The sequence below is a fragment of the Giraffa tippelskirchi genome, chromosome 1, assembly GCF_054371585.1.
Source record: "Giraffa tippelskirchi isolate mGirTip1 chromosome 1, T2T-mGirTip1v1.2.pri, whole genome shotgun sequence".
Classification (NCBI taxonomy): domain Eukaryota; kingdom Metazoa; phylum Chordata; class Mammalia; order Artiodactyla; family Giraffidae; genus Giraffa; species Giraffa tippelskirchi.
In genome coordinates, this window is record NC_137275.1 from 125,081,139 (window position 1) to 125,108,812 (window position 27,674).

Genomic DNA, 27,674 nt, shown 5'->3' on the forward strand with positions numbered 1-27,674 from the left:
AGTGTGTCACCAGAAAACTCCTACTTTCACTGCTCACGGATATTAAAATAAGGGAGGAACACTTATGTGTAACTCAGGACCCAGGCATGCCATCTGTCTCAAGAGACCACAGCCTCCTTAAATGCACACAGAACATGGAAGAAAGAGTTTCAGAGAAAAATGTGCCTACAGTCTCCTCACATGGAATTAGCCAGACAGAGATACTCTCTAGATTCATAGTTCATTTTTTTAATTCTTAAAAAATAAAGAATGTCACTCTGGTTGGTTTATCCTCATCCTCTATTTTTTTTTTTTTTTTTTGCTATACGTTTATTTCGCCAGTCTTGCCATTTTTCTGAGCCCCATTTCATATGGTCGGTAGAGGATAAGATGCTATGTTATCAGATTCTGTTTGAGGAAATGCTTATTTGGTTCTAGCAAACTAAAAGAGAAAAATATTGGTTATTGATGCAGTGACCATAACTAACTCCAAATGAAAACTCTTTGCCTTCAAATTCTCCTCCTCTCTTCTTCTGCATTAATTGATGGACTCTGACGCTGCCATCCTGCATGGCCACGCTCCCTGTGGTTTGGTATCGATTTTCTGGGAGAGATGTATTCAGGATACTGCTTCTGAATCTAATTCTTCCATTCAGCTTTCCTTTCTATTAGTTTAAACAGACAACACCATCTCTTTCTCATTCAAGAAATATGCCAAGGAAATACACAGACAAGTCCCAGAGCCCAGGGCATTCATTAAACCAGAAGCACTGTAAACATTTATTATATCACACTGCACGCCACTGACCAAAAAACGGATGTGTCAAAATGATACATTGCCTGAATTTTGTCTCACTTTCCAGTTTCTTTTCTACCTGAGAAAAAACAAGGTAGTGTTAGAAAAAGTGAAACAAAATAAAATTGGAGACTGAGTTGCAGGGTAAATGATATCAAAACTCTCTGCAGATCTAATAAAAGTAAACTGTTAGAGGTCATTACTTTTCATGTTTATTGATCTTTAGCTGCTGACATCATTATTAGCTGGTGGAAAAGCAGATTTATCATGAAGTTCCCAAATACGATGTTAACACAAGGACAAACGTAATTTTTTATTGGAGGAAATATTATGCTCACCAACAAACATCAACCAGTGAAGGACCCATAGTCAACTTAGAAAAGCATTTTTCAACAGTTAATAAATTGTATAAAAACAGGTGAAATGTTTATTTTTCTAAATTACATTACATATATGTTCCATTAAGTGAGGCAAAGATGAGCAAAACATTTTTCCACCTGAGTTTACCAATTTGTATTCTCCAAAATTGTTCTTTGGGTCTCTGCAGTGTCTGACAACACAACAGGAGTATTACTAATTAAACTGTATACTTCTGGTATCAACTCCACAAAGGCAGGGAACTTGTTAGTCTTTCTCTTATTTCCACAGGGCCTGGCACACAAAAGAAACTCAGTAAACATTGTGGAAGGATGAGTGACCCACAAGTCTTAATGTAGTTCTAAAGAATCTGAGTTAACAACTGGCCATTGTACTTGGGCCCACTGACCACTGCGTTTGAATAACATCCTGTTACTTTAACATCCCGTTATGTTATGTGCATGTGTGCTCAGCTCCTAAGTCGTGTCCGATTCTTTGTGAGCCAATGGACTGTAGCCCACCAGGCTCCTTCGTTCATAGAATTTTCCAGGCAAGAATAGTAGAGTGGGTTGCCTTTTCCTTTTCCAGGGGATCTTCCCAACCTAGGGATAGAACCTGAGTCTGCTACTTCTGTCTCCTGCATTAGCGGGTGGATTGTTTACCACCAAGCCACCTGGGAAGCCCTTCCATCAGAATGCTACAGTGCAAAAGAAAGAAAAAGGAGATCGGTTTCTGCGAGCCTTTGAAAAAGGATTTGTAGGTAGAAGAAAACCAAAGACACAACATGAATTTGGTAATAGGTTCAGAACTCTTTCAGTGTGAATTGTTTATTCTATTCCTGGATCTCTTAGGCAAAACAAGCACTAGGATTCATGTTTTTGAAATATATTTGCCCAGTAGTGAGATTTCTGGAGAGTGAAGTAAGTCAGAAAGAGAAAAACAAATATCATATAGTATCGCTTATATGTGAAATCTAGAAAAATGATAGAAATGAACTTATTTACAAAGTGGAAAGAGACACAGACTTAGAGAATGGATGTATAGATACCGAGGAGAGAGGGGGTGGATGAATTGGGAGACTGACATACATACACTACTATATGTAAAATAAATAACGGATGAGATTCTACTACATAGAACAGGGAACTCTACTCAATGCTCTGTGGTGACCTAAATGGGAAGGGAATTCAAAAAAGAGGTGATATATGCATACAAATGTGTGTGTGTGTGTGTATATATATATATATATATATATATATATATATATATATATATATGGCTGATTCACTTTGCTTTACAGCAGAAACTAATACAGCATTGTAAAGCAACAATAATCCAATAAAAATTACTAAAAAAGTAAATTCAAAAAAAGAAAGAAAGAAAGAAACAGGGAACATAGAAAGGCTTCCATGCCCAGGAGGCTCCCAGGGTCCCGCTTGGTTCAGGTACAAGAGCCATCTGGTAAATAAGTCATTTCCCCCCAGTCACTCCAGGAGACAGCAATCATGAGTCAGTCATTCCTTCATATACTGTAATTAGAAAAACACCCTCAAAGGACCTCCTCCCATAAGGCTGGAGTCCACATGTTATATGTATCATGCGGTGGTAAATAAAATATTCTTTCATGAACTAAAAATCCTTCCTAAGGGTACCTACTTATAATGTGTGCATTCTGAAATAATAACCAATCTGTTTCCAAATTTGCCACTTAAAACTTTTTTTTTTTTTGGTCACAATTCCAGAAGGCATTTTCGCAGGTCCATGCCAAGCGCTAACAGCATGCAGAGCAGAAAGCTCCAATTTGCATTCTCCAAAAAAGGACAGCTCGACCAGATTTAATGTATTTTGGCTGGCAATTTGTATGCTTAGTCTCTGCCCAACATACTTTACTTTGGAAGAGCCAAGCTATAAAGCCTAGAATTATTGTTCATATTAGGAAACCTGATAGAGTTGTTTCCACTGACATGGTACCCGCTCTGGCAGTAGCATAATTTTATCTTAAAGAGATGGGAGTGTTCCTTGTGGACAAAAAAAGGCATTGTAGGCTTTGCAGTAATTATTTTGGAGCTCATCTTTTCTACCTTTCTGTAAACGCTAAAGTACTTTTGGGTGATTTTTACATATGTGCATAATCATACATTACGTATTTCTTTTTGGGCCAAATTTGATTTTAAAATACTGGGGCTTTGCAAAACCAGATTTTATTTTATTCTTTTTAACAAAGGATTCATAAAATGTTCAGTTAACTTTTTCCCCTTTGTTGCATTCTTTCTCTGCATACACCATACAGCAGGGTGACAAGCAAGCAAAGGGCAAAATGGAAGGGAAGTTTTGCCCATTTCTTATCTCCATGAAGGCCCTGCCCTTGTGCTACTAGACTATCCTTTGTCCATGATACAAAAGGCAATTGTCAGGTCCTTCCCATCTTCCTTTTCATTTGTCTCTCTTGGATATTTGTATTTAAATTATTAAATATGAAGTTTAATTTATCAGTAACAAACCACACAATCATAGAATGGTCTATAGAAGTATGCCCTTGCTATGCAACTCATGGATGGAAAAATGGGATTTTATTTTTCTCAGGTTCTCAAAACCACCTTTCCTTTCAGCAGTGGAGAAATATAATCTTTTAAGTCAGGATAGCAGATATTTTCAATTAAAAATGCAAGCTCTATTGGGTCAGTTCTCAGTCAAATGTAGATTTCTCTCCATTCTTACCTTTATGCCTCTCCATGGAAGGCTGAAGTTTAGCTTTGTTATCTTAGGTTTTGTTTCCTGAGCATCAGTCCCTGAGGGGAGTATACAAACATGAATAATTTATCTGGAAAAGGAACCCAGGTAATAGCAGGAGAACCATGAAGAAGTAAGGCTGGAAAGGAAAGACCACCAGTAGAAAACAAGAGTATTAAGCCAGGCCACTGGCTCCTGCCGTGAGTTTATTTCTGCTTGAGCAAACCTGGGCATTTGTTTCAGCTTTTATAATTTTTTTTTTTCTTAAGTCAATATAGAGTTGATTTAAAATGTTGTATTAGTTTCTGGTGTACAGCAAAGTAATTTGGTTATACATATCCATATATACTTTTTCATTCTCTTTTCCATTATGGTTTATTACAGGATGTTGAGTATAGTTCCCTGTGCTATATAGTAGGAACTTGTTGTTTATCCACCCTATATATGATAGCTTTCATCTGCTAACCCCCAGTTCCCAATCCTTCTCTCCTCATGCCTCCCTATCTTGGTCTGCTCTCTGTGTCTATGAGTCTGTTTCTGTTTTGTAGATAAGTTCATTTGTGTCATATTTTAGATTCCTCATATAAGGGATATCATATGGTATTTGCCTTTTTCTTTCTTAATTACTGAACTTGTGATAACCTTGAGGTTCATCCATGTTGCTATAATGGCATTCTTTTGTTCCTTTTTATGGTTGAGTAAAGTACTTTGGCCACCTGATGTGAAGAGCCGACTCATTAGAAAGTACCCTGATGCTGGCAGAGATTGAGGGCAGGGGGAGAAGGGGGAAACAGAGGTTGAGATGGTTGAATGACATCACCAATTCAATGGACATGACTTTGAGCAAACTCCAGGAGATAGTGAAGGGCAGGGAATCTTGGCGTGCTGCAGTCCATGGGGTTGCAAAGAGTCAGGTATCACTTAGTGACTGAAAAATATTTCATTATATGTACCACATCTTCTTTTTCCATTCATCTCTTGATGGACATCTAGGTTGCTCCTATATCTTGGCTATTGTGAATAGTGCTGCTATGAACATTTGGGGTGCATGTATCTTTTCCAGTTATAGTTTTGTCTGGATACATGCCCAGGAGTGAGATTGCTGGATTATATGGTATAAAAACTCTAGTTTTTTAAGGAAACTCCATACTGTTCTCCATAGTAGCCGCACCAATTTTCATTCCCACCAACAGTGCAAGAGGGGCAACTTGGGATTTGTAGCAGTCTACCTGAGATATTTTCTCCTGGTTGTAAGGGAGGGAGGATTTACAATGCATTGACTATCATCTACCTTGTGTTGAGATTACCCAGCAAAGGCAAAAGCAGCTTCCATTCTCTGACACCCCAGGAGCTGATGGAGCAGAAAAAGACCTTGGGAAAATGGTGAAGACAGAAGTCAGCATCTCAGGCTCTGTGGAACTCCAGGATGTTTGGGCACACACTGCCAGCATCTCCTCTACCAATCTTGTAGCATCAGTTAATATGGTCACCTGATGCTTCTGCAAGCATCCATGAGATGTAAACAGCTTTTTATTTTTTATCAGTAATATCTCACTTTTACTTTACAAGCACTTCTTTCTGTAGAAACTGAGAGATCATGTATTGTTTGAGAAGCACTGCTTCAGTGGCCCCTAACCCTAACCTCAGGTCCCAGTCATGGAGACTGAGCCAATATTGCAGGTTTTTGTATTGTTTAGTTTGGTTAGAGCCCCTAACTGGACAGAATACAGGACACATGCCTCACTTCTTTGGAAATAGCTCAGGGGACACTGAGCTTCTTTATTAGATGGGCATTGAGCACATCCTTAAAGACGAATGAACATCTTAACATGCCTGATAGAAGCCCAGTGTTTCACATATGCTGTCCACCCCAACCTGCTCACCAGTCAGTGAGGAGTAGAAGCTCAGAGAGAGAGCTGGTTGACCTGAGGGGCAAGAACCAGATAGAAAAACTCATAGTGGTGAGCTGGTTTACCAGATGCCCCACAGAAAGCACACAGCAGCAGTGATGATGGAATGGATGAGAAAGGGTGGCTGTCCCTAGATGGGCTTGCTGAAGGGTTAAAACACCAGGATCTCAAACTCTGCCATCATCTCTGCGGCCATGTTTACCCAGGAGAGGCAAGGGAGTGCTTCTGAACCTTGGGTTTAGAATCTGTTCTGTGGGCTTCTTGTAGCTGTTTATCCCTTCATGTTTAAAAGCAAACTTAGTGTTTTCAAAAAAAAATTTTTTTTCAAAATGTTTTACCATGCAGTTGTCTCTACTAAAACACATACACAAACACACACACACACACACATTTTACATACTCAAATTTGTGCGTCACATTTTTGTTTAATAATCCAAACTATACCTGCATGCATGCTAAGTCAGTTCAGTCATGTCCCACTCTTTGTGACCCCATGGACTGTAGCCTGCCAGGTTTCTCTGTCCATGGGATTCTCCAGGCAAGAATACTGGAGTGTGTTGCCACGTTTCTTCCAGGGGATCTTTCAAACCCAGGGATTGAACCTGCCTCTCTTGTGTCTCCTGCCTTGGCAGGCAGGCTCTTTATCACTAGTGCCACCTGGGAAGCCCAAGCTATACCTATCTTTTCCCTTAAAAACAATGCTTGTATCAAGCTATTGCTGCTGCCTGAATATTCAGAGAGGGGGATGGGGTACCAGAACACACAGTGGAAACAGCCTCACAGCATTTCTTAAAGGACGTTTGAGACTCATGAGTGTCAATGCAAGAACACACAAGTAGGATAAAAAAAAGGTAAAGTCAAGCTACTTTTGAAGATAATGAACTCGTCTACAATTTTCATGACCAGCCTAAATACACTCACACCTAGAATTTGAATCTGGAAGCCAAATCTTCATGATGTGCATTTGACATTTTCCAAACCCTGTTTTATGTGAAAAGCTTTGGGAAGATCTTTTAGAAACCGAATAGGGTGCGTTTTAAAACGTTAATACAGGGAATCAGCAGACCAGCTACCAGGAGTCATTGTAGTCGACTTAAATACACAGACATCAGACACATGGATATGGGTCCAAGGTGAAACAATTAAGGCCAGACTGGAGGCAGTCTTCCTCTTGAAAACTGCCTCCTCCAGTGCCTGTGCTGTTGGCAGCGGTGAGCTATGCTTGGAAGAAAGTCTTTTCTAGGCCATGGCAGAAAAAGACAGAGATGTGTGTTCTTGACACAAGTGACCTCCAAGGCCCTCAGCATTTACCCCACTGCCAGCCAAACACTGCATTAATATAGAAACAGCCCCTTAACAATTGAGAGATAATTCTGTGGCTGCTGATGAAACATGCCAGGTGCTTCAGCCAGAGTAAACTAATGGACTGTGTGTGTGTCTGTCTGTCTGTGTGTGTGTGTGTCCCTAAGCTCAAGCACATGTAAGGTCATTTTCCACGGCAATAGATACCCTAGAACAGAGTCTATATTTTCTTTCAGTTTTACCTTTGAAGTTCTTTCAATCTTCAAAATAAATAAAATGTATTCATGAGCCAAATAAAAGTGAATGTGATCACAAGGAATGCGATTTAGAAATAAATGTATGTCTGTATAAAAAATGGGTACATCTATACAAAAAATCCAATTAATAATAAATTTCTAAGGCTATTGTAAAAGCTGAGGAATAATGAATCATATATTTTTATAAATATTTAAAGTTTGATTTCCTGAGTTTAGTAAAAGTTTCTTTTTATTGCTGGCATGTAACATATTTAGAGCTACTTCATGATACTTCATGATTTATCTTTACTTCAGATAAATCTGACAGATATATTTGATATTTTCCATGTAGAGCATAGTTAATATTTGATGCTGGTAACTTCAGTGTATTACAATAACTTAAGGGATTAGAATGATTCTAATTAAACATCTATTTTTATAATAGAATTTTAAACAAAGGAGTAGAGAGTTTATGTTCAAAGAAAAGTAATTTAAGTGGCACTTTCTACTTGTTACCTATTTGGTTTAGATAAATTAAACATGCAAAATTAACCAGATAAAATGGTAAAAAAAAAAAAAACCCAAAACCAAAAACTAAAATAATAACTTTTGATATATTCATATTGGTCAACTGCTGAATTTTAAAACAAGTAGTATATCTTCCTTCCTCCCTCCATTCCATTTTTCTTTCTTTTAATGATCCAAGGCCCTTGTTACTTCTGTTATTGGCTTCAAACATTATACCATAGGGCATTTTACTCTTCAGCATTCATAGGAGAATGAATTCTTTCAACTCATAGTTGAAGAGGACATATAACAAACTCTTATAATTTGGCTTTATAACAGGGAAAAAAGCCTAGGGAATTCCCGGGCTTCCCTGGTGGCTCAGACAGTAAAGAATCTGCCTGCAGTGCAGGAGACTGGGGTTTGATTCCTGGATTGGGAAAATCCTCTGAAGAAGGGAATGGAAACCCACTCCAGTATTCTTGCCTGGGGAATCCCATGGATAGAGGAACCTGGCAGGCTAAAGTCCATGAGGTCACGACAGAGTCGGACATGACTGAGTGACTAACACTTTCACTTTCAAGGGAATGCCAAGACGTGCTTGTCATCTTTCCTCCATATAAGTAAGTAAGTGAAGTTGCTCAGTCTGTCCAACTCTTTGCAATCCCATGGACTGTAGCCTACCAGGCTCCTCCGTCCATGGAACTTTCCAGGCAAGAGTACTGAAAGGAAAGGAAAGGAAAGGAAAGTCGCTCAGTCGTGTCCGACTCTTTGCGACCCCGTGGACTGTAGCCTGCCAGGTTCCTCCGTCCATGGGATTCTCCAGGCAAGAACACTGGAGTGGTTTGCCATTTCCTTCTCCAGGGGATCTTCCCGACCCAGGGATCGAACCCAGGTCTCCCACATTGGAGGCAGACGCTTTAACCTCTGTGCCACCAGGGAAGAGTACTAAAGTGGGTTGCAATTTCCTTCTCCAGGGTATCTTCCCAACCCAGGGATCTAACCCAGGTCTCACACATTGCAGGCAAACACTTTACATAGGAGTCACCAGGGAAACTATTCCACCATATTCCTACAGAAACCCATTCCTCCATATGGGTCTAGATAATTGGAACTGTAGGCGTGGAATGAGTGAGTGAAAGTCGCACAGTCATGTCCGACTCTTTAGTACCCCATGGACTATACAGTCCATGGAATTCTCCAGGCCAGAATACTGGAGTGAGTAGCCTTTCCCTCCTCCAGGGGATCTTCTCAACCCAGGGATCCAACCCAGGTCTCCCACATTGCAGAGCCACAAAATTCTTTACTTCCTGAGCCATGGAAGCCCAGGAATACTGGAGTGGGTAGGGTAAGGTAGCCTATCCCTTCTCCAGCAGATCTTCTCGACCTGGGAATGGAACAGGGGTATCCTGCATTGCAGGCAGTTTCTTTACCAACTGTGTTATCCTGGACCTCCATCCAAATGGAAAACAATATATCCCTTTCTAATCTACTGGATCAGTGATCCATAATCCGTCTTATGGGGCTCTATGTGAAACAAAAAATATGAGGAGAAAATGGCCCCTGCTCTCCCCATGCCTGCTCTCAGGGAAAACCCCATCCACTCTAAGCTGCAGGCATGGGGAGAATGGAGGAGAAGGACTGTTTCCAACCGGGTCTGTTCAGAGAGGGGTGGACTTCTGGTCCTGTTGAAGAAATATTATACTCTAGAACTGACAACTGTCCTAAGACATCACTGTTGCTTACCCTTCTCCCCAAGAATGTTTTTTTCCACTTTGAGTTTTTGTTTTTTTTTTTAATTGGAGGATAATTGCTTTATAATATTGTGTTGATTTCCGCCATACATCACCATGAATCAGCCACAGGTATACATATGTTTCCTCTCTCTTGAACCTCCCTCCCACCTCCCGTCTCCCACCCATCCCACCTCTCTAGGTTATTACACAGCACTGGGTACGAGCTCCCTGTGCCATACAGCAAATGCCCACTAGCTATTTGTTTTACATGTGGTAATGTATATGTTTCAATACCACTCTCTCTATTCGTTTCCCCCTCTTTTTCCCCCACTGTGTCCACAAGTCTGTTCTCTATGTCGGCATCTCCATTGCTGCCTGCAAATTGGTTCATCAGAACCATCTTTCTAGATTCCAAGAATGTTCCTGAGGTAACTGGAGCTTCTTAACAAAAAAGATAGGGAAAAACACAGTTTTGAAATAGCTTGTCAGATATCTGAAAAACCTCACCATTGGAGACTGGTTTGTGCTAGAAATCAGCTGAGACGTTTTTCTTCCAACACAGCCCCAAGTCCAAGATGGGCAGGTCTACAAAGCAAACCCAGAGTCCTTGGAGTCAACTAGACATGGCGAATGGGACAAGGTGCTTCTCCTGAACTACCTCTCCCTCATTCTTCTAGGGCAGGTGTGACTGGACAGCCCCCTGCCGCCCGCCCCTGAGGGTGGACACAGTCATACTGCTCACCAGCTGAAGAGAGCCAGCTTCTAAGTGACTGGGGTCTGCTGGCTCTCCAAATGGACCCAGAGATGTAGATTTAACATAAGAGAATCTGAAATTGAATTCTCATCCATCCTGAGGTAGTCACCTTGGGGAAAATATGTGCAATATGCTTCAAAGCAGCAATGACTCTAACAAAAAAAAGGTGTCACTGTATTGCAATTAAATACGTAGCAACCAAGAGTGTACTCCCTAATGGAATATTGGGGAAATACAACTCTCAGTCCAGTAGAAACATTGCAGAGATAAGATGACTATAAACAAAATAATTAAAAAAAAAAACTTTCATTGATAATGATAAAGATTAACTTAAAATTCTTCCATTCAAAGGCAGACAGTGTGAACCTTAGTTATTTTCACAACATTTTTCTCCTTCTGTTGTTTACATACTTGAACTTATATTTTATGTACTATATTGAATTATGCAAAAATCATTTACCATTTGCCAAAAGCATAATTTTCTTTTCTGGAAAAGCCTTGCATATACTATTTAAATAGTTGTAGGGTACTCCATATATGCAAGAATCATAATAAGTTACAATATTAAGTTTGTTAACCATTTGTGCTCTTACCAATTTTTATTGCTGTAAATAGCTCCCTATTGAAGTACTTGCCATAAATACATGTTTCCCAATTGTAGATCATTTCTTAGAGTACATTTGGGAAGTATAAGTATTTGGATCAGAGTTTATGAATATATTTAAGACCGAATGTATTACAAAATATTTTCCAAAAAGTTTATATCAATATTCATTTCCCATAGCAACTTATAACACTGCTGGAAACTAAATATTATCAGTTTTTAAAAGCTAGAATAATTAAGCAAGCAAAACAGGTTATAGAAGTTGTTTTTAAAGCATAGTTGTCAGATTATAAATAAACAATTTCAACACATTTATTTGACACGTTTTATCTTCAGTGATTTGCTTGTTAAAATACTTTACTTGATTTACTATTTCTGCATTTTTCTTATCAACATGCATAAAATCATTATAATACATATTATATTGATTATATTAGGATTTTTGCCTTGTTGCAAGTTTTCTCCCAAGTTGATAGCATTTTAATTTTATGATTTTTCAATGAAAATAATTAAAGTGAAATTTTCTCTTCTTTGTAAGTTTTCTTTCAGCCCTTGTTTTTTAAAAATATTTAATTTGAAAAACCAGGTAAACTTTTGTCTAACTCCTATTACTTTACTAACTTTAAAATATTAATTGTATTATTAATTGTATTTCTTAATCATTCTCCATCTAGAATGACATGAGATGAGAATGTGAATTGAGCTCTTTCTGCCAAAATCCTTCCATTGATTGAGGATCTGTGCTATATCTTGCATTATGTGGACACCACATGGATATATGGACACTGTTCCTTTCTCAAGAAACTTTTTACCCATATAAGTTTTTAGTCCAGCATTAGTACCAACCTGATTTCATTAATGTGGTAGTACTCCTTGTTATAATATCTGACCTTATATATTTTCTCTAACTTCTTCTCTTGTGGCTCCTGCAATGCAGGAGACTTGGATTCAGTCCCTGGGTCAGGAAGATCCCCTGGATAAGGGAATGGCAACCCACTCCAGTGTTGTTGCCTGGAGTATCCCATGGGCAGAGGAGCTTGGTGGGCTACAGTCCATGGAGTTGAAAACAGTCAGACAAGACTGAGCAACTAAAACTTTCACATTTCTTTTTTAAAAATATTTTTTTTTACTCACACCTTAACACCCACGCCTTCTAAACATAGAGTAATGTTGAATAATTTATTGAGATTGAATTAAATACATAGATCAATTTTGAGAAAAATTGATTTCCCATCCAGTTACTAAATATGTGTGTTCTTTTGTTCAATTTTCTTTTATTTATTTCAGTGAAGTTTTGCAGTTATCTTGGTTGTATTTTATTTTCAGGTTGTTGTTTTTTTTCTTATACATGGATATTGTTTTGCGGGGTATGTGTGTGTGTATGTGTAATGTGCGTGTCTGTGTGTGTATGCATACAAAAATGGATGAATGGGCATGTGTACATATGTTTTATCTAATATTATTCATCCTAATCCCCTTTTCTGGTTTATTCTTCAAGATTGTTTTATATAATTTACCAGTAGCAAGAGCTTTACTTCTTTTCCCATAATTAGCGCTATCTCATTGTCATCCTGTTAATTTGAAGTCACTTATTATTTCTTGGATCAAGTAGTTGCATTATTATTGTTTAATGATTCCATGGAAATCTCATATCTCTCCCTCCTTTCAGATTTCTTTCTAAGTTTCTAAGTTCGGAAAAGAGGACACTTAGAAGATGGTGTTGAGTATTTGTTTCTGGTTCTTTCTTCTTTCTAATCCATGGTTTTCATGTCCAAGCCACCAGATTGAATAATATTTTATTGAAATATGTACGAACTTCTGATACAGCAGAATCCTCCTAGAGGAGGTGCATCTTTCTCACAATTAGGAGGGGATCGAGAAGCTGAGTCTTGAAAAGAGGTGTCTCCATCTAGGAAAACTTGTGTAAGTGAACAGATTTCTGGATTGCCGTGAAGGGAGACCAGTTGTCCATGGAGACAGGATCCTGTGTCAAGAGGGTACAGTGCTCCAGCTTACTGTGGGAAGCTGGCTGTCCCAGTGGTTCAAGATGAACAGGAGGGGCAGTTGTGGAGGAAACCCACCTCTTCCACTGGCTTCCAGAAACAGAGACCATTTGGGACATGCTCTGTAGAGGGCCCCTAATTTCCAACTCTAGTGACAGTGGGTCACCGAGGAAAACACCAGCTTCCTCTCAGCCAGTGATGGTTATCTACTCATAGTACTTGACCTCACAAGGTAACCCAGATGGGTGGAAGGGATATTACACTCGCTGACCCAGAGAAAGATAACTGTTTATTTAGAAGGGTCCTATGGTTTTCAGGGGGTGTATAATGGCTCAGTGATTAAAAATCTGCATGCAGTGCAGGAGACACAGAAAATATGGGTTCAATCCCTGGGTCAGGGAGATCCCCAGAGAAAGAAATGGCAACCAACCCACTCCCGTATTCTTGCCTGAATAATCCCATGGACAGAGAAGCCTGGTAGGCTACAGTCCATAGGGTCACAAAGAGTCAGACATGACTGACGACTAAGCACACAACAGCAGACAGACATTTGACCTGAAAGAGAAGAACTAGGTTTTGAATCACTCGAACACTTGGAATATGGACACACAAATGAGAGAAGAACTAGAACAAAACTGAACAATTTAAAGTGTAAACAAGAAGTTTTAAAGAGATTTAAAACAACCAAAATGATTTCCAGGAATTGAAAAAAAAGGTCATGATCCTAAATTTTTAAAAAATAAAATGTGAATGTGTTACAAATGACACGTTTCAGATGACATTTATGTTGTGTATGTGGTATGATTGTCATTCCTACTGTGATGATTATTTGACACCCTAGGCAAAAGTCAGACCACAAGGAAGTAGTCTGAGTGGCCATAACTGTCACTGAAATGGTCCATGTTCTGGTCATTCTGTTATGTGATCTCCCCAGGATGGAAAAGCGGAAGCAAGCATGTTTGATGGAAATAGGGAAGGGGCTAGGCACCCAGGAGTCCTGGAGGAAGGAGAATACTCCTAACAGGACAGGTGAGAGAACTTGAGTCCTGTTTGGTCTTGGAAAAATCTGCCGGGAGTAGAGCTGTGTTCCTGAATTTGTAAAATCTCAGTTCCAAATTAAAAAAAAAAAAAATGTATGTTTTCTTCTAAGGAGATTGAGGTAATTCTCCAGAAAAAAGAAAAAAAATGGTGTTTCTTTGTGCTCAATGAAGATCATCCTAAACCTGAATTAGTAAAACATGGATGAACCTCAAGGAATGAAGATGGTTAAACACTTAAGACAGAAACTAGTCTATAAATGCAAAATACATTTCATTATTCCTGTGCAGATAAATACATATGTAGATATATGCATTTGTTGTTAAGTCACTAAGTGGTGTTGAACTCTTTGTGACCTCATGGACTGCAGCACACCAGGCTTCCTTGTCCTTTGCTATCTCCCAGAGTTTGTTCAAACTCAAGTCCATTGAGTTGGTGATGCCATCCAACCATCTCATCCTCTGTCTTCTCTTCTCCTTATATATAAATATTAATTCATAAATGCATATTTGTGAATGAAATATGCTAAGAACATGTGTATAAATTATCTTATATTTCTTTTTTCCCTATCCTTACATATAACTGAAAAAATTCAAGCATGTTTCACCTCTGATTTATCCTACTTCAGGCTACTCTATATTATTTGAATCTTCATGAAGACTTTGAGAACTACATTTCTCTAGGGAGACAAAAGATTTTTAAAAGAAACACATGAAAGTTATGTATTTTGGAATCAGAAGGCTGGTATGTTTTGAGGATAGACACAGAGACAGATTTAATTAGAGCATCAAGAGAGTTTCTTGTGTATGTCAGTGCCTTCAAATGCACTGCCCACGATTTCAGTTGGGCATTGAGACCTCAGCCTTTACACTGCTCGTTGTCCTGTTTTGTTGGATTGCACGTAGAAATGACATTTTGTCTGCAGAACTCTCAGATGAGTTACTGATACATACAAGAGAGCAGACTTATTTACAAAGCTTTTCAAGGCCTTCGGGTTAATTTTTGCAGAACTTATTCTATTATGTGAATAAAAACTAGTACCATGAAACTTGAGCTCTGAGGAGAAAGACAGATGCAAACTGCTATGCATCTTCTTCACTAGAAGCATTTGGTATGAATTCTGGGAGAAAAGCAATGGCTCTACCATATTAGCCATGAGGGGCACACACCATATACGAATATGCTGGAAACAATGATTCACTGAAACCCAGAACTGTTTGAAATCAGTTATTTACTCACAAATTCATACAAGTAGGAAAAAAAGAAAAACTTTGTTTCTTTGAGAAATGATTTGCAGTATTAATACTATTAATAATGTTAATGCTTCCCAAAATAGAAATTATCAGACCATGTTCTGTCTGTTTGCTTTATCTTTCTTTTCCCTTTTAGTCTAAGCAGATAATACTTTAAACATTTTATTTTTTAAACATCAGGCAGGGGAAACACTGGTTCAGGGGAGGCCCTGGGTCCCATGGTGAGACCCACTTGCCTTGAATCCACATGGGAGGTGAGCTACAAGCATCCTTCCTGCTCAAAAGATGAGGCTTAGTCCTGTCCATCCCCTCAAAGTCCTCTATTTGTCAAATAAAAGAGAATAATTTGTTTTGATCATGCAATCTGTAGAAGTCTGCCAGAGTCCAGCTCCAGCAGCCAGGGAAACACCCTGAAGGGATGAACAGTGTCAGTGGAGAGAATGATGCAGCCTCTCACTCAAAGCACTGAACTGCATGTTTATTTTAAGCATCCGGTTTTCCTTTATACTTTTACAAAAGCATTAGGTCTGAGGTATGACATCTTCAGTTTCCCCTCACTCAGATTTACTGTCTCCATAAATCATTGTTGTCCTTCAGAGTTCCCTCTTAAGTGTCCTTATGATTATACTGTAACTCAAGTTTGTCTCTGGGCTGCATACCGCATTCCTCAGTTTATTTCTTACCTTTCTAAATCCTGCTATCCCCTAGTAACTTAAGCTCATTATCTCCTAAAAAGGCTTTTAGCTATTAGTATCTCTAAAATTCCTAGTTTCTATAAGCTATAGTAAAATATGCCAACACTACAACATACCTTAAACTTTTAGCTTCTAACTATTTTTAATTATTCTTAAATCCTAAACTCAGCAAACTACTTTTGCCATAAACATTTCCCTTACAAGTAGGTTTCAGATAACAATGTTTCCCATGGCCTCAAGCTGCGGCCTACGTGCTCATCCTGGAACATTATTTGTAAAGGTCCTTGAACAAATGTAACTTTAAGGATTATTTCCTGGGCAACTGCAGAAGGCTTTGTGCTTTCTCTTGCAAGAACAATAAGCACCTTAACATACTTTCCAGCCAACTCAACCAAAGGAAGAAAAGGACAAGTCAGAATCACAAGACCTAACTCCTTCATCCCGGGACTGTGCCTGAGGGATGAGGAGAGGGGGTTGGGGCCGTGCCTCCATTTTGTCAGTAATGCCTAACATGGCTCCCGACAGAAGTCTGCTTGGCAGTCTGGAAATCTTGATAAAAGGTGAATATATCTTCACAGAAAGTCTAAAAGTGTGTTTTTATTAGATATTTAATTTTTATTTAAGTTAGAATTTCACTTTCCTCTTACTACCCTGGGTCAGTTTTGGAGGTTTTTTTCTGCTTAAACATTTCATAAAAGGCTAAATTCTCCAACAAACCTATGCTATGGTTTATTTTGTTTAAAGATTTTTAAAAATTAATTTATTTACTTTAATTGGAGGCTAATACTTTACAACATTGTGGTGTTTTTTTGCCATACATCGACATGAATCAGCCATGGGTGCCCATGTGTCTCCTATCCTGAGTAAAGTAAGGAGCGCTTCGTGAATTTGCATACCATCCTTGCGCAGGGGCCAGACAAATCTTCTCCGTATCATTCCAATTTTAATATATGTGCTGCCAAAGGGGGCACCTGACATGTTTTTTGATGGGGACAATTTTTTAAATCTTTATTGAACTTGTGTTTTGGTCTTTTGACCATGAAGCATGTGTGATCTTAGTTCCATGATTAGGCGTTGAACCCGGATCCCCTGCACTGGAAGATGAAATCTCAACCACTGTACCCCCAGGAAAGTCCCTATGCTATGGTTTTAAGTTATATTTCTGTAGGAGATAACACTTCAAAAGCACTAAACACTGAAATTTGCAGACTTCCTGATCGCAAACTAATTTACCTTGAACAGCCTTAATTGTAAATAATAATCATAATATGAATGAAAGCCACCATTTCTTCAGAACTTACCACGTGTCAACCCTGTTATGTAATACTCATCATCAACTTCTGAAGTTGATATTTTTACCCTGATTTTATAGGTAAAAAAACAAGAAATTTAACAATTTACTTAATGTCACACACTCATAAATGGCCCAAATATGAATCAGACTTTAATCTGTCTCTCCATAAAGCCTAGCCTCTATTTTATTACAAAATTCTGATTCACCAACTGTTGCCAAAATTTGGCCTCTGTACACCCATGCCGAATTAAATCTGGAAGACAGAGTTTTGGGTGAAGTAGAACAAAATAGCTTTATTACTTTGCCAGACCAAGGGGGCCACAGCAAGATAATGCCCTTAAGACTGCGTGTCCCACCCAGGAAAGGGTAGTGAGGAGCCTTCTGATGTTCAAGAAGCAGGGTGTGGTCAGCTCGTGGACCTTCTTCTGATTGCCTGGTGGTGAGGTAATTAGGAGGCAGTATCATCAACCTTCTAGTTCCAACTGGTCTGAGGTCTTCATGCTTGTAGACAGCAGACATTTAACTTCTTCCCCCTGGTAGGGGCTTCAGTATCTGCAAAACAGCTCAGAGGACATGCTCAGAATATTATCTATAGTCCTTGAAAGTGAAAGTGTTAGTCACTCAGTCTTGTCCGACTCTTTGTAACTCCATGGACTGTAGCCTGCCCAGCTCCTCTGTCCATGAGATTCTCCAGGCAAGCATACTGCAGTGGGTTGCCATGCCCTCCTCCAGGGGATCCACCAGACCCAGGGATTGAACCCCAGTCTCCTGCACTGCAGGCAGATGCTTTACCATCTGAGCCACCAGGGAAGCCCCAATAGTCTTTGATGAAGAACTAAAGGTTTTATTTGTTTTCCTCCCAGCTTGTGGGATCTTAGTTCCCAGACCATATATTGAGTCTCCAGTATTAAAAGTACCAAGTCTTAACCACTGGACCACCAAGGGAATTCCTGAACTAAAGTTTCTTAACTTTGTTTAGTGGTTAGAGTATTAATCTTTTGTCTTGTTTGATTTTTTTACTTTTTTCTGCATTTTCTTACTTATCTGATTTAATTTATTCTTTGACTAAGGTTTTTCTAGAGACAGAATGCAGGCAGTGGATAAGGGAGGAGTCTGTTCTGGGAAGGGCTTCCCAGGTGGTGCTAATGGTAAATAATCCACCTGCCAATGCAGGAGATTCAAGGGACAGGTTTGATCCCTGGGTCAGGAAGATCCGGTGGAGAAGGAAATGGTAACCCACTCCAGTATTCTTGCCTGGAGAATCCCATGGACAGAGGAGCCTGGAGAGCTACAGTCCATGGGATCACAAAGAGTCTGACATGACTGAAGCAACTTAGCATGCACACAGGCACTATTCTGGGAAAGTTTTATAGGGTCCTGCCTGGTTTAGAGAATGAAGGTTCTTTTGTTAAAAACAGATCAAATTTCAGTCATATTTTTATATGGCTGTTGTTTCTGATAGCCTTATCTCCTCCCTGCCATGCCCCTAGACTCCCACACTTATGTCCTCCCTTGGTAGAAAGTCTTGTCTCTGAAAAGGAAAGAAATATCATGAAAGAAAGTTGGCCATGAATCAAAGGCTATCAATACATTTTTAAAACAGTAAATAACCTATTGTGGCTACATAAAGTCAGGATTCGAAAATATATTTCAACAAACCATTTGTTGTTATTAAGTCACTCATTTATGTCCAGCTCTCTGTGGCTCCATGGACTGCAGCACAGCAGGTTTCCATGTCCTTCACCATCTCCCGGAGCTTGTTCAAACTCATGTGCGTTGGGTCAGTGATGCCATTCAACCATCTCATCCTCTGTTACCCCATTCTCCTTCTGCCTTCAATCTTTCCTAGCATCAGGGTATTTTCTAATGAGTCAGCTCTTCGTATTAGGTGGCCAAAGTATTGGAGCTTCAGCTTCAGCATCAGTCCTTCCAATAAACATTTATGGTTGATTTCCTTTAGGATTGACTGCTTTGAGACTTTTAAGAGTCTCCTCCAGCACCACAATTCAAAAGCATCAGTTCTTTGGTGCTCAACCTTCTTTATGGTCCATGCCACTAATTTTAATAGCGTGGTTCCAGTAGAGGGCCACATTTTTCCTATGACTAAAGTCACTTGACTCTGTGTCCTAGATTTTGGGAGGAAGTTGGTGATGTGAAGAGAGAGTCCAAAAAATACAAACCTGGGCTGGGTTGCTTCCTTTCCTGACAACTCCTACCAGCACAGAGCCCTGGAGAACCCTGCCCAGCCCGTGGGGTTCATCACTCACGGGATCACAGCTCATCACTTCATCTCCTTTCTGCTGCTTTTGCTACCAGGGAGAAGGGGTGTGAAATTTAATAAGCTGAATAAAAGTTATCCCCTCCCCCTCCAGTTTGTGTGGGTTCTGGCAGGGTGCTTTGTAAAGCGCATTCAATTACTAGGAGCGATGTGGAACCAAATAACTGCCTAACAGTTTTTGGCACCAGAGTAAGTTAAGTAGTTCCTCACCAGCCAGAGTTTCATCTGCTTCCCACTGCTCTGAATACCTTTTATCTGTCTTATTGCCACCTTTGTGAGGGGAGGACCAGACCGCTGAGTGCATGTGGGTTACGACGTGACAAACACCTCCCTAAATGAGTTTTCCAACTTTATTGGGGGTGGTGGTGGGAGGGGACATGCAGGAAGGAGCAGCCTCTGAATATAATCTGTTCATTGACTTTCATACAACATGGGCTTCCGAGGTGGCGCTCAGGTGGCGCTAGTGGTAAAGAATCTGTCTGCCAATATAGCAGCCGTGGGAGACAAATGTTCAATCCCTGGGTCAGGAAGATCCCCTGGAGGAGGAAACTGGCAACCCACTCCATCATTCTTGACTGGAGAATCACATGGACAGAGGAGCCTGGAGGGCTACAGTCCATGGGGTCAAAGAGTCAGACACATGTCCATCAACCTCATGAAATTAAAGGAAACCATAAGTGATTTTTTTTTTTCTAACTGAACAATGTCCCAGTTTAAAGTGAAACACTGCAGAGTTTTCCCCCTAAAACTGAGTTGCTTCCAGCTTTTTCTTATATGCCGCGCATTTTTTCTGTTTAGTTTGTTTTGTTTTTAAAATGTGTATGCCTCTGAAGAAAGCACATTGCAAATCTCTGCGTTGCAATTAAACAAGACTCTTGCTTCTTTGTCATTGTAGATGTCGTTGATTGACCCGGAACAACTATTTAAAGCCCTATGTTAGCATATTCTTTTCAGGGCTATTGCCAGTCTCCACGGTCCCTCTGTGTTCCTGCAGGGGTGCACAAGTTTATTTTTGTTAGCCTTGCTTAGAGATTGGGTTTTCTGTACTTTATATCATTTTTATTGTCTTTATTTGGACTGTCTTCAATATCACAAACCATTTTTAAGCATGTGGCTGAGATTTGCATGCAGTAATACTTCTCTGAAAAAATAAGCTCGATTCTTTAATGTCTATGGGTCCTGGGTCCCCATTCGCCTTTTGCCTGAAGTGTTACATTGTATACCCACATGCAATGAGCAGTACACCATCCAAATTCTTTTCCTACTTTACTAGTTAATTTTTCTTGACCCAGTAATTTGCATCAAGTTGCATCCTTTCCAAAAGAACACACTCCCTTTTTGAAACGCATGTTCTTGATTCAAACCTATTCCAGGATCTCTAGTAATATCACAGGCTAAACATTAATTGTCAATCCAAATACTAGCCATATTCAATATTGTAGGCATTGCCGTCAAATCATTCAAGAACATCTTATGCAAATTGCATTGCCCTCCATTGGAGTTTTTTTCTTCCCTTTGCTTGTTTGAAGAGAGTGACAACCATGTCAACATTATGATTTTGGGCTATTGGTGACTTCTGCCTTCATGTTGGAACCAGCTTTGACCTGAACCATTATAGTTAATGACTGATTAAGAAAAACTGAGGTCAGATATTTGAAAACTTTGAGACTTATTGGTTTTCTAACGTTTATTTTAGGTCATAGCAGTGGAAATCATTTTAATGGTCTGTACATTAACCTTCCTTGCTTTATACATTTGGGGCATGGGGGGTGGGTGATGTTACTGTTGAATATATTTTTAATGTCCAAGAGCATTTGACTCCACTAGAATGTGTCAGATGGTTCAAAGTGGAGAGAGAGGTAGGTTAAGTAGAATTTTAAGACACAAACTGCAATGAAAAATTGTAGAGCGTGGGTATGGAGCTCATTGTAGCACAGCTGAGGTAGGGTTGACAACACTTCTTCCAATTTTGGGACTTGGTAGGAAACCAAATGGGGTTTTTACACATCTTACCACATTGATTAATTGAACAATCCAGGACAACGTAAGTAGCACGTGCCATTCCCCTCACCGTGGTCCTATCAGCATCCATATCTGATCTCATCCTCCATTGCTCCCTTCTCCTCCTGCCCTCAATCTTTCCCAGCATCAGGATCTTTTTCCAATGAGTGAGTTTTTCACGTCAGATGGCCAAAGTGTTGGAACTTGAGCTTCAGCATCAGTCCTTCCAATGAATATTCAGGGTTGATTTCCTTTAGGATTGACTCTTTGATTTCCTTGCTGTCCAAGGGACTGTCAAGCATCTCCTCCAGCACCATAGTTTGAAAGCATCTGTTCTTCAGTGCTCAGCCTTCTTTATGATCCTACTCTCACATTCATACATGACTACTGGAAAAACCATAGTTTTGACTATCCAGACAATTTTTGGCAAAGTGATGTCTCTGTTTATCTCTCTCCAAATCTCCCTAAACATTTCCATCAAAAAACATATTAATTTGCAAGTTTAAATTTTCCATATGACAGTAACATCAAGCCATATTGAAATATAGAGCAAAGAAAGCTTTCCTGTCAAATTTGGCTGACATAACACAGGATAAATGGCAATCTGTGATTGCCAATGAAGATTGCAATAACTTGTAAAATTAAAAAAGACACACTGCTTCTCTTTTCAGAAATTTCTCCATTTGAGCTCCAGCTAAAAGAAATTTCCATTTTTAACGTTTATTATCATAAACCAAAAACATTTTTCCTGGACACATTTCTCAAAGTATTTCAAAAATAAATACTAGTAGTATCAAAATCTATAAAAATTATTCAACCGAGAATATACTGTTGCCCTACATCTTGGGGAAAGTTACTACTTTTTAAAAAGTATGTAGCTCCTATGCATGGTATGGAGCTATTTTTGTGCAAGCCACCTTGCCTTTCTCGTGTTAGAGGAATAATAAGACAAAGATAAGTGACAACATTATGTTTGTCTTTTTGTTACACAGTGCAGAGTGTATTGTATGTTAACATAATGTAGTGTTTTGCAGTGTGTGATGAATTTCATTTGTGTTAATAGTATATTTGGGCTATGTGTGTGTGTGCATTTGTATGCATGTGTGTATGTAAGGCATGTGTATCTGGATACATGCATGTGTATCATCTTTATACAAATTAATACTCTAGCCATACACTTATTGCTTGTAAAAAGTTCTTTCTGCAATAACTTTGGTATTTTAGATTCTTAATTGGTTACAGTACCTCAAGTAGCAGTAAATATAACAGTTGTTGTGGTGCTGTCACATTGTATGACAGTCATTGTACTGGGGCAGTCACAATGTATTCAGTGCTTATGCTGTGTGTGATAATATGTCAGGCCCTTTATACCTGTTAACTCTCTTATACCATCACGCAGGTATTCTTCCCCCCAAATGTATGCAGAGAACCATAGGTGGCCTGGGTACTATGGGTAACCCTTCTATTAAGGATCCTACAACATTGCTTTTGCTTGAACCCAGGCTCTCCTGAATTCATGTTCAATCCCTTCCCACTACATTACCTGTGATAGTAACAGAAAAGGAGGAAGCAATCTGATTACCCTTGAAATCTTTGCCTTAGGTGAAGTCATTTGTAGACTTTAAGAATCACCTTTATAAAATACTTTTACTTATGGAAACATTAAGAAGATGAATGTTTTTGATTTTCAAATATTCCAATGACTTGCTTCGCTTCAGTATAAGATAAACCCCAAAGCAGCTAGCAGCTAGCTTCCCGTTTCTTTGGTTTGGGGATTGTAGACCACATCTTTATTTAACATTGTGATTGGATCTGATTTTTTTTTTTTTTTTTTAAGAAATCGCTACTATGGGGGAGCTTCTGCTCAGCTCCAGGACTATTTGGAGATGTTCTGAATTTTGGTGATAAGTGAATGGATCCCTTTGTTTCCTCTGTGGACTGGCAGAGCCTGAGTTCTCTGGACTCATCGTGGCTGACATCATCCGCTGCCCAGAGAAGCTGCATGGACCATGTCAACAGAACATGGCACCTGGGCCCTGCCCGTTGCCCAATGGCCCTACTGCACAGTGCAGTAGGTTTCTTTCCAAATGACTCTCAATGCTTTTTCTTTCTTGAAGACACTTGTACAGTCTCATAAATACTAACACATCCTCCCACATGGCCTTGTAGTCTCAGCTAATGAGCTGCCTCCTACTTCACAGGGAAAAGAGAAGCATTTGGATGAAAATTCCTTGGCCTTCTTTCTACCAGATCTACCAATGCAAGTTAGCATGTGCCTGTATCCCTGCTTTTCTCCTTATTACAGGGATAAAGTGTCCTAGATATTTTTTTTCTTTTCCATTATGATTTACCTTAAATTTATTTTAATTTTTTATTGGAGTGCACTTGCTTTACAATATTGTGTTTCTGCTGTGTAACAGTGTGAATCAGTCATATATATACATATATTACCTCTCTCTTGAGCCTCTTTCCCATCGACTCCCAAACCTACCCCTCTAGGTCACCACAGAGCACTGAGCTGAGCTCCCTGTGCTATACGGCAGCTTCCCATTAGTTATCTGTTTAACACATGGTAGTGTATAATCTCGCCTCTGGACCATGATCCTTAACCCAACTTTGTGGTCTTAAGAACTTTCCTCTTTTAATTAGTCCCCTTCTCTCTCACCTCATCAATCAGAGACTACATCTTGGACATGCCCATCTCTAGGATCTTCTACTTTATTTTTTATTTTATTTTATTTTTTAAATGTATTTATTTTAATTGGAGGCTAACTACTTTACAATATTGTGGTGGTTTTTGCCATACATTGACATGGATCAGCCATGGGTTTACATGTGTTCCCCATCCTGAACCCCCCTCCCACCTCCCTCCCCATCCCATCCCTCAGGGTCATCCCAGTGCACCAGCCCTGAGCACTCTGTCTCATGTATCAAACTTGGACTGGCGATCTGTTTCACATATGATAATATACATGTTTCAGTGCTATTCTCTCACCTCACCTTCTCCCACAGAGTCCAAAAGACTGTTCTTTACATCTGTGTCTCTTTTTCTGTCTCGCATATAGGGTCATTGTTACCATCTTTCTAAATTCCATATATATGTGTTAGTATACTGTATTGGTATTTTTCTTTCTGGCTTACTTTACTCTGTATAATAGGCTCCAGTTTCATCCACCTCATTAAAACTGATTCAAATGTATTATTTTTAATAGCTGAGTAACATTCCATTGTGTATATGTACCACAGCTATCTCCTACTTTAAAAGGCAGAATAAAACAAGCATTCGGGGCCAGCAGACACAAGTTCTACCTTAAAGACTCCTTCCTTGTGTCACCTTCTTCATCAGACTTCTCCATGTAGAGGTGCCCCAAGACTGTCCATGACCCACTTCTCCTTCCTTTAGTTTTCTTCTTTCTGCCCCCTTCCTCTCTCTGTTTACTCACCTAAGTGATTCTCTTTTATTTTGTGTCTACAAATTCCTTCTGTTTAGTATGACTGCCCAGTTTGCATGTGTAGCTCAGATCTCTCTGCAGAACTCCAGACACATGTATCCAGTGGTTTCCTGACCACATCTGCACTTGCGTGTGTCATTGGGGTTAAAACTTAACCCCCGTGCCTAAACTTAGTGTCTAAAGCTAATGTCTTGATGTTTACCCCATTCCTGCCCTTGTCCCTACCAAAGGTGTTCACTCCAGAAACACAGGAATCATTTTTAATGTCCATCTTTTACAGATTTCTTCCCAAATATGTAACTTTGTGTCACCCACACCAGCTCTATCATTCAGCCTTCTCTCATAGTTTCTTTTTTAGCTCAAGTATATATAGTTGATTTATAATGTTGCATTAATTTCTGCTGTACAGCAAGCTGCTTCAGTTACACACATGCACACGCACACACACACACACATATATATATACATTTTTTTTTTATATTCTTTTCCATTATGGTCTATCGCAGGATATTGGATATAGTTCTCTGTGCTATATAGTAGGACCTTATTGTTTATCCATACTATATATAAAAGCTCCTTAACTAACTATGGCAGCTTCACTGCCCCATAGACTCCAAACAGTCTCTTGGTTGCAGAATGACTTCTAAACACCATACTTTACTACATGATCTGTCTCCTAAACTCTAAGGTTATCTCAGACCTTCATCTCAAATTCTGTGTCCAAATGCCTTGTAGAACATGTTGTTGTTGTTGTTGTTGTTTAGGTTGCTCAGTTGTGTCCCCATGGACTGTATCCCGCCAGGCTCTTCTGCCCATGAGATTCTCCAGGCAAGAATACTGGAGTGGGTTGCCATTTCCTTCTCCTGGGGATCTTCCCAGTGCAGGGATTGAACCCACATATCCTGCATTGCAGGCAGATTCTTTACCACTGAGCCACCAGGGACGCCCTCAACTTATTCTCTACCATGGATATTTTGGAAGGAGCATCCTCCAGTAAGCCACACAAACAGTCTTGCAAGTGCATCCCTGCTCTGGCTTCCACCGTCCACCCCACCTGACATTACCAGCTGGGGATAATGAGGGCTCCCTTGTCTTCTGCACCGATGTCAGGTCTGGTGTGGTTGCCACAGACAGGTTCTTATTCACACAGCACATACAGATGGGCTCATGGCTCCCTCAAGAGATTGTGCAGACATTATTCTTTCCTGGTGGAATTCGAAGAAAATGCTTAAATGTGAGGAGGAACTTTCCCCGATGTATTAGTGACAATTGGGCTTATAGCCTGAATATGCATATTTTCAGTGTAGTTTGTAATCTAGGTCAAGAAAGATTATTAATATCAGCTACATTCCATCAGCATGGAAAAATAATTCTTAAAATTATAGTTAAGAATGATGCTCAGATTCATTCAGCCACTACTCAGCATAAAAGAGATTCTCCAAAATTAACAGATTAATCATAAATATATGCAGTGTACAGATATGTATTGGTCATAAATTCCCCATATAATATTATCTGCCAACAAATGTGTACCTTCAGTGGGACCCATAAGCCATAAATGGGGCTGTAACTAGGACACCTCACCCACAGAATCTCTCATTGGGGATTTGATATTTGCCTTGACTGATTTAGCCTTTCCACAAATATTAGTTGAAAGCCTACTCTGTACCAGTCACGGTGCTGGGTGCTGGAACATAAGATGAACAGAGCAGAAAACAGGCTTGTTTTCTGAACTTTTCATGTATGTAGGGAAAAGGGTAGGAAGAGGAAAACACCCCCCCCACACACACACATATATATATACTGTAATGTAAAGCCTTTTGAAGAGAAATCAACTGGGTAAGGAGATAATGGGCTTCCTTGTAGGCTCAGTGGTAAAGAATCCACCTGCCAGTGCAGGAGATGGGGGTTTGTTTCCTGGGTTGGGAGAATGCCCTGGAGAAGGGAATAGCAACCCACTCTAATATTCTTTCCTGGAGAATCCCATGGGCAGAAGAGCCTGGTGGACTACAGTCCATAGGGGTCACAAAGAGTCAGACACAACTGAGCGACTAAATACTCACTCAAGAAGGTAATAGCAGAGGGTGAATGGAGATTATACTCTCAATGGGTTGCTTCTCCAGCATATCAGATAAGGTGGTCTGGGGACAAAGGAAGATGCTAGGTACAGGGCCTGCCAGCCAGGAGCATTCATGGATATGGAAATAGCAAGTGCACAGCCTAACTCTAGAATAGTCCCTGTATATTCTGTGAATCTACAGAAAGGAGGCTTTGTGGCTGAAACAAAAGGTTACTAACAACTGTATTTTCAGATCAAACTATTATCCACAGTTACTTACTTGAATTTGGAACTTTGGGGCTACTTGATTGAAAAGAGACCAGAAATCAGGAAGAATTTAAAAACAAGAAGAAAGAAATATGAAAAAAAACAGGGTTTAAGAAATAACTAAAGAGAGATTTCTTGGCGGCTCAGTGGTAATGAGTCCACCTGCCAATGAAGAAGACCCCTGATCCAAGAAGAATTAGATCCCTGATCCAAGAAGACCCCACATACTGAGGAACAGCTAAGCCCACAGCAACTCCCTAGCCTGCGCTCTGTGAAAGAGAAGCCACTACAGTGAGAAGCCCTTGCGCTGAAACAGAGAATAGCCCCCACTCGCTGCAATTAAAGAAAAACCTGCACAGCAAGACTCATCATAACCAAAGATAAATAAATAAAATTATAAAAAAGGAACTAAAGAGTAGAAGATGA

At 39.7% G+C, this 27,674-nt stretch overlaps 1 protein-coding gene and 1 non-coding gene across 2 annotated transcripts in view; one reads left to right on the forward strand and one right to left on the reverse strand.

Annotated features, from left to right (window-relative positions):
* The window catches only part of GALNTL6 (polypeptide N-acetylgalactosaminyltransferase like 6), a 1,429,734-nt gene that overhangs the window by 251,192 nt on the left and 1,150,868 nt on the right, over positions 1-27,674 (forward strand). The window lies entirely within an intron of this gene.
* LOC145521675 (U6 spliceosomal RNA) lies at positions 16,762-16,868 on the reverse strand. The gene has a single exon (XR_014065578.1). It is a non-coding gene; the product is annotated as a U6 spliceosomal RNA (small nuclear RNA).